The following is a 12,662-nucleotide window of genomic DNA, read 5'->3' on the forward strand; positions in this document are numbered from 1 at the left end:
TGTTTTGGAAAACATATATTCTTCATCATTAAAAAGATGTTATTTATCCTAGCATGCAATGTGTTTTTCTTTAAGGAATTAAGTTTTAATTTCTAATACAGTAAACATTGATAGCTATAACCCACATAAATAAAAACTCTTTGGGGTCCTCAATAATTGTTGAGAGTATAAAGGGGTCCTAAGACCAAAGAGGCTGCGAACTGCCACATAAACTCATTTCATTTTCAAAACAACCTTACAAGGTATATATTGTTCTTACCCCATTTTAGGAATGTTGAGGCTGAGAGAGGCAATGGTTCGTCTACAGTCACACATCAACAAGTGCTCCAAACACAACCTGAGCCCGGTTCCTGCGGATCCCAAGTGCATGGTCTTGACCATTATGCCACACTGAGCCCAGGATGGGTCTATGGCCTCACAGGCAGCGGGTCCTTCCTTTGTAGGGTTGGGCCACCTGCACTCATTTTTCCTTCCCCAGATTGTATCAGCAAAGTGCCTAGCTCGTGCAAACGTGCCAGCACAGCGGGAGTGGGGGGGCAGGATGCCTGCTTTTCTCTGGGCTGCTGAGATTGCTGGAGCAAAGCTTCTGAGGATGTTCCTTTCTCCTGCACACTACAGTGCAAGCTGGGGATGCCAGATGGAAAAAGGCGTTCTCTGAGTATGACCAGAACACCCAAGAAAGCTTTTTCTACTAAAAAAAAAGTTTTAAGCATGATTGACTCATCATTCATGATAAACATTTTTTAAAGTACCACTCTTGCTCTTCATATAATTTATTATATGAAGTTACACACCTGGACCCTATACAATGCTTCATCCAACGCTGCCAGGTTCCTGACCATGGAAAACCGGCTCCCACCACTTCCTTCTGTCAGGAGGCCCTCAGAATCCTGCTCGTAGCTCTCACTCCAACACCTGGGAGAAATTTCGCTTCTTAAAAAAGGAATTTCCTTACAGGCAACTTACTTCTGGTCTTTAAACACTAACTTGTAAAGTGATTTTTTATTTTTTTTTTTTTTAAGGAAAAAGGCATTTTTTTTAAAGGACAAAGGACAAATTTTCCTCATGAGCATTTTTAATTTGTTCAGAGATATTTTAACTACCTCATTTCTGTCACAATGAAGTGGTTTCCAGTTGATCTCAGAGGCTGTTTTAAGCCAAGTGGTCATAAACTTCAGCATGCGTTAGAAAAGCCGGGTGGGCTGGTTAAAACACAACCCATTAGTTCCACCCCAGAGGGATTCGGTTCTATGGGTCTGGGGTACAGCCTGAGACTCTGCATTTCTAATAGGCTCCCAGGTGATTTTTGATGTTGCTGCTTCAAGGTCACATTTTGAGGACCCCTGCTTTAAGCTAACTTTCCTGGCATTTTTATGGCCCCAGAATTCTTTTTCCTTCAAATGGAAAAGAAAAAACAAGAAAGTACAGGAAATACTGAGATATCTGATTTCCCCCAGGCCCAAGGAAAACACTTCCACTTAGGAAAAGTCATCAGTGGTAATCATGCTTACTCACTAGTGGAATTTTAAGAGTATACAAGTTAATTTGTATTGAATTTATAACATTACACTAAATTTCCATCTCTCAGTCATACTTTTTAAAGGGTTTTTATGCCTCTTTCCATCTCTTCCGATAACTTAAAAATTCATTTTAATGGAACAAAATAACATTTGATCCGAAATATAGTGACTTCCTTTTAAAGAGATGATGCTCGTGTATCTGTAATAATAAATAAGATAGATAATATTCAAGTCTCTTAAAATAGGAGTCACGTGGAATTGAGACGGACGAGATTGCAGTGATGAGGGCTTGTTTGGAAAAGGCAGCGTCACAGAGCAGGAGGAGCCAAGGTCTGGGCCTGGACCTGCACCTACCTGGTCCCAGCTACCACACTGAACGGCCTTATGGGCTCGGAAACATCGTCCAAGTTTTATGGACCTCAGGTTCCACGTAGGTAAGATAAAGATGATAGAGTCTTGCTCAAAAGATTGTTATAATTAAATTTATTTGTTTTATTCCATATCATTTTCAAAAGGATTTGAACGTTTTTAATCTCACATCTTAAAAAAAACCCAAGACAAAAATGACAATTATCAAAAATTACTAAGTAAAATATATTTTTAAAAACATACGCCAACCAAAAGCATAATATAATTATTCTGACTAATCACAAACGCCAGCTTAAGTTTCCTGGCAGTTAAGCTGAAGAAGGAAATTATTCTCTAACTCTCATTATCTCATTAATTGAGAGTCGAAAACAAACCATTTCTTCAAAGGAATGAAATGAGATAATATATTTGAAAGCTTTTAGCAAATAACCAGAAATAAGGTTTCATTATTAAGGTTTAAGTAGAGGTGAGACATGAGCTCACTCTTATGGTGGGGTAGGACAGACCCAAACACATCAGGTAATAGGATTTAATTCAAAGAAACTGCCTCCATCTTCTGTCTCTTGCCTTTGGCTTGATTCTCTGCCTACTGGGCACTGGAATGTGTTAAACTCAAGGCAGATCTAGGGTTCTCCTAGGAGAAGGTTGAGAGTATAATTTTCAATTGAACCATATTAAAATGCCATTTTGTAGGTCAAAAAAACATAAAACATCAATATCAAAACAGCAATTCCATATAGTTTAGCCGAAGAGAAAGAGCAAATAAAGTCGAGGAAGAAGGAAGGAGGGACAGGTGTCAAGAATATACAATTTCAAGGCCTTCTTTGAAGTTCTGATAAGCATGAAAGAAGTCGGTAGACCAGAGAGGCATAACTAGTTGTGAATCTCACTGCTTGAGAGCCTGGGAGAATCTGGAGGGGAAGGAGAGATCGAGGAAAATGATTAAAGAGCTGTGGAGGAAGGAATTGTGCTAGGGAGTGGGCCAGAGCAGAGCTGGCAGTTCGCGATACTCAGTTGCTGTTCCTGTGGGTGCTCAGGTTGACTGACTACATTTCCCAGCCTCCTTTGCCACACAAATGACCTCTGGCCAGTGGAAGCTCTGTGGATGTGTAGTCTTCACTGCCACACCATCATCCTCCCTGCCCATCCTCTGGCTGGCTGGCTGCTGGGTGTCAACACCAGGGAGATCTTGGAAGCCACTTGTCCACAATGGTAAAGGCTTTGCGCCTCAGTGAGTAAGGAACAGAGCCCCCTGGGCCCTTGATTGAACTTACATGAGTGATAAATAAACTTCTGTGTTAAGCCACTATGATTTCAGAGTTCAACTGTTACACAGCTGATGTAATCGAGGAATGGATAAAGGAATTGATGTTCTTGTGCCCAAAGACAGAGCTGAACTAAGTGGGGGAAAAAACTCTGTTCACTATTTAAAAATATATCCGGTTCCCCAACTTGGTAACACATGTGAATCAGCAGTGTAGCTTCTGAGTCAGTACAGCTCCCCCCATGCGCCACCCGTGTCTCTTGAATTTTCCCACGGTATTTTTTCACTTCTTCACTAGGTTATGACTCTGGTCATCCCGCTGGAATCAGAGGATGGCTGGAAAGGCTGTCGCTGCAACCCTGCCCCCACCAATGTCCTCCTTTCTACATGTCTGGGAACTTCATCTGCACTACCTCTCGGCCGTTAATCTTACACTGTCTGTTGCTCATCTCTAGCTGGGTAACGGGTATGTTTTATCAACTCAAGAACGCTGTGAGCTCATCAGGGGCCAAGACTAGCTTTTACACTTCTTTTCTGAACAGCATGAGCTAGGCAGATAATAAAAGCTCAATCAACACTTGAGTTCATTGATTTGAGCAGTTATTTTCCATCGGACCAGAATAAGAGGAGAAAAGGGCTTTTCTAGCAACCTACACATCGGAGGCTAGATGTAACAAAATCATTCCAGGTGTATATGTAATTCATTTTTAAGACACCAGTATGCTCAAAGAAGTGACTGGTCACTCTTTGCTTTGATGGAGAGGTGACTGGTTCTCAAATTTTAATGTGCACAAGAATGAACTATGAAACTTACTAAAATATGGTTTCCTGGATTTAACCCCTCGATATTCTGCTCTAGTAGTTCTGGGGTGGGACCCAGGAATCCGCATTCATGACATCCCTCCTCCCACCCCACCCACAATTCCTATGCAAGTGGCAGGAATCAGTGGATGTGGTTGTAACACCTGTGAGGGGAGGTCAGGATCGGGTCTATCTTATGTCATGTTACATCTGCAGGGCCAGCAGACTGCCCAGCTCATAGTAAAGCTAGTATTAGGTTGGTGCAAAAGTAACTGCGGTTTAAAGGGTTAAAAATAATTGCAAAAACCGCAATTACTTTTTCACCAACCTAACAACTACCTGTTGAATGAGGACACTCATCGGTCAGACTTATCCTAAATCCTGCCCTTTCTCAAAGAAAGGAAATGAACCAGGGGACCCCTCTGGTTCTCTGAAGACCACCAGCTCACTGTCACACACTTAGTAAACTGGCAAGTGCCCCTCCTGGCCGCCTCAGACCCATCTGCTCTGCGTTCTCATTGAGGAGCCCGACGTCCTCTGATTGGCATTTCCCTCTTGTTCTGCCAGAGACCATCTGTCCCGATCACCTCCCAACAACTCAGACACCCCTTCCTCTCACTGGTGCAGATGGGCAAAGGCTCGAGGGGAGACCCAGACCTGGAGAAACTGCCTTTCCCACTCTGGGACTGCCCAGGACTGTTCACAAACCCTGCACACTTCTCAGAGCGCCCTGCACCTGGGGGACAATGCTTCCTAATAACCAGGGCTGTTTCCTCAGCAGAATTCTGAGCACTGTGTTCCGTGATCTCCGACGACCTCTATGTACCTCAGAAAAACCAGTAGGTAGCAAGTGTCTTCATCCACATTTTGCAGATGGCAAACAGAGAGGAAATCTGACTTGCCCAAGGTCACACAGCAGGTCAGCCATGAAGCCAGGGAAGGCATCCAAAACCCCGGCTTTCTGCATCCCAAACCCCGGCTTTCCCACAGCCAAAGCGCCTTGCCATTCACGGGGAGTCACGGCTGCTTTAATTCAAGGCTGTTGCTCCTGAGTTCTGCACTGAAGCATATGTTCTTCAGAAAAGAAATACCAAGCTAAGTTCTGTTTCCCCTCATTTAAAGGACCTTTGGGCAGAGTCTCTTTCCTTTCCTGCCATCCAAGGTGAAGAGAGGAGAGAGATAATGCAATAGCTTTCTTTTAACAGTGGAAAATGAGCCTATGGGTCTCAAGATGGGGGTAGTGGGCAGAGGAGCACATCAGAATCGCATGAGGAACTTTTTCAATATATACTTCTCCCTTCGCAGAGATTTTGACTAGTGGACAAAGCTGACTGCATAACAAGTAATAATGGAATCGCTTGAGTGGGTTTTCCCTTTTCCCTCATCCTCTGGGCTAGGTGTTAACAGTCAAATGGACAGAAGCTGGGAAGCATGAGAAGCCCGGACCCCAGACAACCGAAAGCACAGGGGACGGCCGCCGAGAAGGAAAGACACCAGTGCCACGGGGCAGACACTTCATCAATTGGGTCTCGGACCCGACACCTCCATTTCTGGGTGAGAGCCAATTAGAAAATGCAGGGCTCCAGATAGAGTTCCCATCCAGATAGAGCTAAAATAGGAAGAGTGAAACACTGGGGGAGGAAGCAGTGAAATGGAGGGCTGCTCCAGGTGGCCCGGAGTCCAAAGATGGACGTGGCTCGGTCTGTGCTCAGGAAGCTTGCTGCCGACAGGCTCTGCGTGGCTGATCGAGCCCTCCTGCTGCTCTCCGACCCCTGCCGGCCTGCGAGGGGCCGGGGTCCTGATGCGTGCTACAGGTTCCACACTGGTGACCACAGTGCTCGGCACACACAGTGAATTCCAGAAAAAGGAGGGGATTTTGCATTCCACGTTGTGGAAGAGAAACGTATGCACTAACTAGAAGACCTCTGGCAACTCCTTCGGACCTTGTTGATCTCTGCTTCGGACAAGGCACAGCCAAACTCAAGAGTGCCCAGAGGAGGTCAACCAGTGGGTACTCCAGGGCCCATTCCCGCATCCGACCTTCTCTGGACCCCTTGCTCCTTCTCCCATTCAGCACACATCCCTCACTGCCCTCTATTGGGTTTGAAGTTTTCTCTCTCAAATTGTCCTGTAAGTCGGGTAGGTATATGGGATATGGGTTTGCTCATGTATCAAGCTTATCAACTGCTCTCAGTGAGATAAAAGAAATGGCCTTAAATAGCAGCAAGAGAGGCATGTTTTAGACATCAAGATGAACTTTCTGACGGCAAGCACTATTTAACCGTGGCACGGGCAACCAAGGGATGGGACAGGCAGGCATTTACTGATGACATACTATGTGCGGATGTGTGTTATTTCACTTAATCCTCAATGCCCTCCTGTCAGGAAAGTATCATTATTTCACAGATGAAGAAAAAGGAAAATAATAACATTTCTATAGCAGACATTCTCAAAAAGCAAGTGCCACAGAGTTAGGTTCTGATGAGCTCTAAAGTACCTTGGAGGGAGGAAGGGGTCCATAGACGTTGTCTCGCCTCCATTACAGCCAGAGCTGCTCAGACAGCTTTCTGCGTGGATTAATCCATGAGCGAGGAGGAGGTCCGGGCTGTGGCTGGTGGCCAAAAACTAACAGTCCTCCCTCCCTTACAAGTTCAGAATCAATTAAGAAATAGAATATAGGAGGCACACAGATTGAAATCAAGCTAAAAGCTTTATTACAAATAAATCCTAAATTGGAGGATACGGCTTAGATGTGTGGTTACAAAGCGCTGCCTAATATTTTACCCAGAATTAAACCCACTCACCCAACCAAAAACTGGGACCACCTGTAGGCTTTCCCCAGGGCCAGAGCCAGCCCCAGTAATGTGGTGAACCCTTCCTTGGGGACAAGTAGATTCAAAAGAGAGTCAGTCCCGGAAGAGGCTAAGCTAAACCCACCAATCAGATACGTCATGAGGGGACAGGAAGAAGGGGGCACAGTCCCTCCCACACTTCCCCGCCTCCCACCCATGGGAACACAACAAGTGGTGCTCCTCTTTGGGGGGGGGGTCATTAAAGTTTTCAAGCTGGCTGGGATGTATAGGGAGGGTACAAAGTAGTGTAATCCATGCAGCGAACCAAGGCACATACTTGCAGTGATGACACAGAGGTCTTCGAAGTACCCAAGCAGGTCTTGGGAAGTAAAAACAAATGGGGAAGAGTAGACACTTAGAAAGAAGGGACTTGGCTTAACAGGTCTGTAATATAAAACATGCACTGTCCACGTACAGATACCTTGATCGGATTTGGCATTTGCTCTAAGTAGAACCTGAGTGATCTCCAGGGGGCAGGCCTCTGACGCCTGCAGAGACAACGTTGACATTCAAAGCTCATTACTCTTGTCCCTGCTTCTTGATATATAGGAAAGGCTGTGCATAAGGACAGGCCATGAGTCACGGCAGAGGCCATCGACCCTGCTCCCCAACCTCTTAGCTCTCAGCTGCCTGGTTTTAGCCTTTCTGTACTTTTCTGCCTCCCACTCAGCGCTCTGGCCTTCCTCTTGCATGTTCTTTCCAGATTATCCTGGAGACGCAAACATTTGTGTCTAATATCAGAGCTGATGATTTGAAGACGCCTTTGACTGCGACCGGATCACAGAGGCCACTCGGGATAAACCAGCCCTTTTTTGGACTTTCTTCTTTAGTCAGACTGAATATTTACACACTGGGAGCAGGCCCCACAAGCACTCTTGAGCAGATAATACATTCATGCAAGCAGTCGAATCTGGCGGAGAAAAATCATTATTAACTGGGGTTACAGCACTAGCTTTAGAGCAGCAGGAGCAGAGCTGACTCGACTTAGTGGCGTGCAGGCTTCTTCTGAAGTCTAGTGGGTACTCACACATAACAACAAGAACGGTACGGCACACATGGGCTAGGCCACACAGCTGTGCATTGAGCAACCTCCCTGCCGTGCACAAGGACCGGGCCGCCCTGTGTGCTGGCCGCTCTGCCTACTCTGCTGAAGACAAGAGGATAAAGGTTCAGAGTGTGGATTCGCAGTAAGAAACAGGTGTCACTAGCCCTGTTTCACAGGTGCAGAAACCAAGGCCAGAGAAAGGACGTGATTTAGGGTCACCAGAGGGGGTGCTGGACTCCACCTCTGTCCTACCTCTCGCTCCAGCCCTTCTTCTGCTTTGGTTTCTGAAGTGTTTTCACTTCATGGAGTCTAGGAAGAGTCCATTCTCGGGTGAACTGCAGGGCAACTGTTTCTGACTATTTGTCTAAGACAGACACCGAACCAAATGAGGATCTGGGTTATAACAGAACTTCTTGTCCTGCTCACTGGGAGTCACGCATATCACACTGCAGTGACCGTGTCTAGAAGGACTCACTGAGTCAGGAAGGTCTGTCACGGAGGAGCTCCAGGGCTGTGGCAGGTCCACATGGGTAAGCCCCGGGATGGCCGCTGCCTCCTGGTGGCCTTGCTGCACTGCCTCAACGCCCCCGCCTGGAGCACACAGGAGGGCATTCTCCCCTTAGAGCACCTGCTCTTCATCAGCCCGGGGCTTTCAACCTGCTCAGCCGAGTCCTTCCCTCACTGCAACAGCAAGCTCGGTGTGGGTCTGAGTCGCGCCGGACTGTCCACCCCTGTGCTGCATATGAGTCCCCAGGTGACAGGTCAGATAAGCCACACTCTCTACCGGGAACTTGACTTCCCTTTGCCCTTCATCCCATGACCTTGTGATGGCTTTAAATGTGTTCCATTTTCTCCTAAGCTCCTCAGAAGTTGTCAGGAACTATTTTCTACTCTCTGGGTACTGATAAGACAGAAATTAACAGATCAAGGGGTATACACACACACACACACACACACACACACACACACACACACCCCTCAGAGCATTCCAAGGTGACACGACTAACCTCCAGAAGAACTGAGTTGACTCAGAAGACACGGTTCCCCCTCCTGCCTCACACTGAAAGCTGCTCTATGGTAAACATCACTTTGGGGGAAGGGATGGTCCCTTCTCCAGAAAATCCCAAAGGACAGCAAAGCGGGTCTAGACTGGCTAGGCAGAGGACAACTTCAAAGTTGAAGATTGGAAAATAGAGTTATTATTCTGGTAGCTTTTCTTTATCTCCACTGAGAGCAGAACAAACTCCTAAGGCACACAGAATGTCCATTACAGCCCCCAAAGAAGCATCGGACACTGAGGCTCATTAGACACTGAAATGAATGCACGAAGGGCGTGCTATTGGCATCACCACAATGGTCAAGCCAGGAGGCCGCTGGGGCAGGGGAACGGCTGAACTGAGCTGAAAGACCAGGACCATTTCTGGCTCAGCCATTCATTTAACACATGCGTGTGGGGGAGGGCTCCATCCTCAGCTGCAGCTGCTGGGCACACCATCACCCACCTTGCCCTCCTGAGTGTTTGCCGTGAGGATCAAATGCGATGCTCAACTGAAAATGCTCTATGGACCAGAGGACAGTTATCACCAGACACAGCCATGGCCCTGACTAGAAGTCTGGGGATGGAGAGAGGGTCCTGGCCTGTGCCTTCCCATATTCTGAGGTACCTGCACAGCTAGGGGAGCCTCTGCTGCAGTCCTAACCTCCCCACTCCAGCAGCCAGGAAGGCGAACAAGCCAGAGCTGGAAACTCTCTGTGGGGAGCTCAGTGCTGCAGGCTGGTGGTCCGGTGGCACGCCAGGCTCTGTTTGTCGCACCATCAGTGCTTCGGGGAGAAGGACACTACAGAAATGGACAGACATGGTCCTGGCCTTGAGGAGGCCACAGAGAGGCAGGCAGGTGTCTCTAACACGTTGCCGTGAGCAGAGAGAGCCCTGAACTGGTTTGAGGCCTGGCTCCACCTTGAGCAGGTCACTTACGTCCTCTGAATCCCAGATCCTTCACCTGTAGGAAGGGAATGATCACAGCCTACATGCACCTACTTCCCGAGATGCGTGTGAGGGTCTGGTGAGGCCGCGGACTCTACAGGGGCAGCAGCAGTAAGGACGGCAACACTTACTGGCATTTACTCTGGGCCCGCCCAGCTCAAGCCTTTGTGATCAGAAGTCAGAAAGCCTTCTCTGCAAAGGGCCGGAGAGAAAATATTTCAGGATTTGTAGTTCAGAAAGCCAGCCTGTCACAACTACTCATCTGTGCTGTTACAGCAGAACGCAGCCGCAGACAATACGTAAAGGAATGAGCGTGGCTGTGTGCCACCAACACTGTGTGTACAAAAACAGGTGGTGCTTTGGCCTGGTCGCCACAACTTGCCAGCTCCTGCTTTCCATACATTCACTCACCACAATCAGATGAGGAGAGGAGGCCCAGAGATGTCAGTTAACTTGCTCAGGGTCGCACAGCTGGCAAGTGACAGCTGGGCTTCAAGGGCTAACTGCTTCCAGAGTCTGCGCCTTGCCTCTCTGCCGACAGCTTCCTAGTGTAATCACTACTAAATAAAACTGAGATGCCAATCAAATGTGACAATACGACCAGCCGAAATTTCCTATGAGCCTACCGTATGCCAGGCACTGCCAGGTGCCTCCCAATAGAACCCTCACAGCGGCCCCATGAAATCAATGCTATTAGGACCCTTAGGTTACAGATGGAGAAATTGGGATTGAGAGTTGAAGCAACGTGTGCAAAGTCCCAGAGGTTGGTAAACACCACAGCCATAATGGAAACTCCGTCGGTCGACTCCAGAGCCAGTCTTCTCACCTCTCACCTGGGAGGCAGTACAGTGGGAAGCGGGATCTGTCCCCTTCTTTGGTTCATCTCTCTCCGAGCTCCTTTTGACAGTGGACTTGGGTGTTGTCCTCGAGAGCTTATGGCCCCTGAGGCTTTGGATGCATGAGCATCTATGCAACAACCCAGGAATAACCACACCTGCCAAACCAGAGAGAAAGGGGTACAACTTTTGTCCCCCAGAGGCAGCCATCCCCTCTCCAGCATCAGCTCTTGCTTGTCCTGGATGACACTTAGCAACACACATCACCCGTCAGTTTCCCTTGGCACCATGGGCTTCACATCTCACTTGTCTGCTAACTGAAGACAGGGATGGGCCCAGTCCTACACAATGTGAAGGGTGTTCCCCTGCGTCCTTGGCCCAGCTGTCACGGAATGTCCTGGGAAGGACAGCGTGAAGACTCCCAGCATTCCAGCTCTGGGTCCAGACTCATCTGCTCCTCTCCTTAGATGGTCAGCGGTTGAGGAGGGAAGAGACACTCATCACTGGCTTTTTCTGTAAAGGAGACGCCATCAGCCAGGAAGCAGAAGCTAACTGCCCTGGACTGAACGAGACAGGATGTGGAGGTGTGGCTTTCGGAGGTAATTAGGTTTAGATGAGGTCACAAAGGCAAAGCCTCCATGGCAGGCGGGATTAGGGACCCTACAAGTAGAGGAAGAGACAGGCACCGGGAAAGGCCACACACAGCGAGAAGGAGGCTGTCTACAAGCCAGGAAGCCCGCCCGCTCTCACCGGAAACCAGATTTGCCAACCTCGTGGACTCCCAGCCTCCAGAGCTGTGAGAAAGAAATGTCTGCTGTTTAAGGTCCCCAGTCGATGGTATTTTGTTACAGCAGCTCGAGCTGACTAAGACGGTAAGAAAATGCACAGTATACACAGACCATAGAAGAATTGCTTCTTGACTGCGTTACAACAGACATTTGAGCTAAACCTTCCCAGGTTACCTAAGTTGGAGTGTTATTTTTCCCTCAATAACAAGAAACACACACAAATATGTATGTATATACACACATACATAAGACTTCTGATTTTTTTAAAAACATCCTAAGTGAACAAAGATACCTAATAATCCAGCTCAATGTTAGAAGTAACTTTTTTTGAGAATGGGAGAGGAAAGAAGAGTTTTTTTTCTTCTGTCTACAAAGGTCCTCAACCATCTGTCCACCTTCTGCAGGAGTCACAGCACTTTTTCTCCTTTCCCCACGTTGTGGTTTGCTTAGTTCCTAAAATCCAAGTTGTCTTTCCCTCCCTTGGAGAACAAAGAGAAAGAGCAGCAGGTAAGAGGGAGGGTAAATTGGGGTGACAGAAAATGAAACGATGAAGGACGAAGAGGCAGGACAAAAATTTGGAATTTAAGAAGAAAAAAGAGTAATTAAAGACCTAAAGAGTTTCTTCAGCAAAGGGTTCTTTTGTTCCTCTGCAAAATCTGGCTGTCATAGTCCACAGGGAACTAAGGAAGAAGCAGGAACTCTCGTCCCCACTCTGGTCGCTCACCAAGATCAGGGAGCCTGTTGCTCAGGCAGGAGACAACCCCCCGCTGGGAGGATGAAGTCTGCAGTCACGTTGCCATGCTAACTGGGACACTCCATCACAATATGGCATGGGTCGTGCTTTCTCCCAACTCAGAAATCCCTGAGAAACTTTCTAACAAAGGTCATATCTCATTTTCGCTTATGCAAATTTAGCTAATTATAGCCTATCCAAAAGATGAGGTCCAAGGACAAAAGAGCATCAGGTTTACAAATAAAATGGACCCTACGGTGCTGACAGGGCAGCGTGGGTGCAGGGAATCACAGTGACCTGGGGGATTGCAAGGGTGCTGCAACTTTTCTCGGAATTTATCATGACCATGGAGAGAAAGCAAGTTTATAAAAGGCCAGCCCCACCACCCAGCACATTTTTAAGAAAGAATAAGATTTGTTTCTGGAATAATCAGAGTGAAAACTTGGAAAGACGAACTCAGAATAAATTAA

General features: G+C 47.4%; 1 protein-coding gene across 39 annotated transcripts in view; it reads right to left on the minus strand.

Annotated features, from left to right (window-relative positions):
• The window catches only part of CACNA1C (calcium voltage-gated channel subunit alpha1 C), a 727,463-nt gene that overhangs the window by 446,704 nt on the left and 268,097 nt on the right, over positions 1-12,662 (minus strand). The gene's annotated exons all lie outside the window — the stretch shown is intronic.

Source organism: Rhinolophus sinicus, linkage group LG02, assembly GCF_036562045.2.
Source record: "Rhinolophus sinicus isolate RSC01 linkage group LG02, ASM3656204v1, whole genome shotgun sequence".
In the NCBI taxonomy this organism is placed as follows: Eukaryota; Metazoa; Chordata; class Mammalia; order Chiroptera; family Rhinolophidae; genus Rhinolophus; species Rhinolophus sinicus.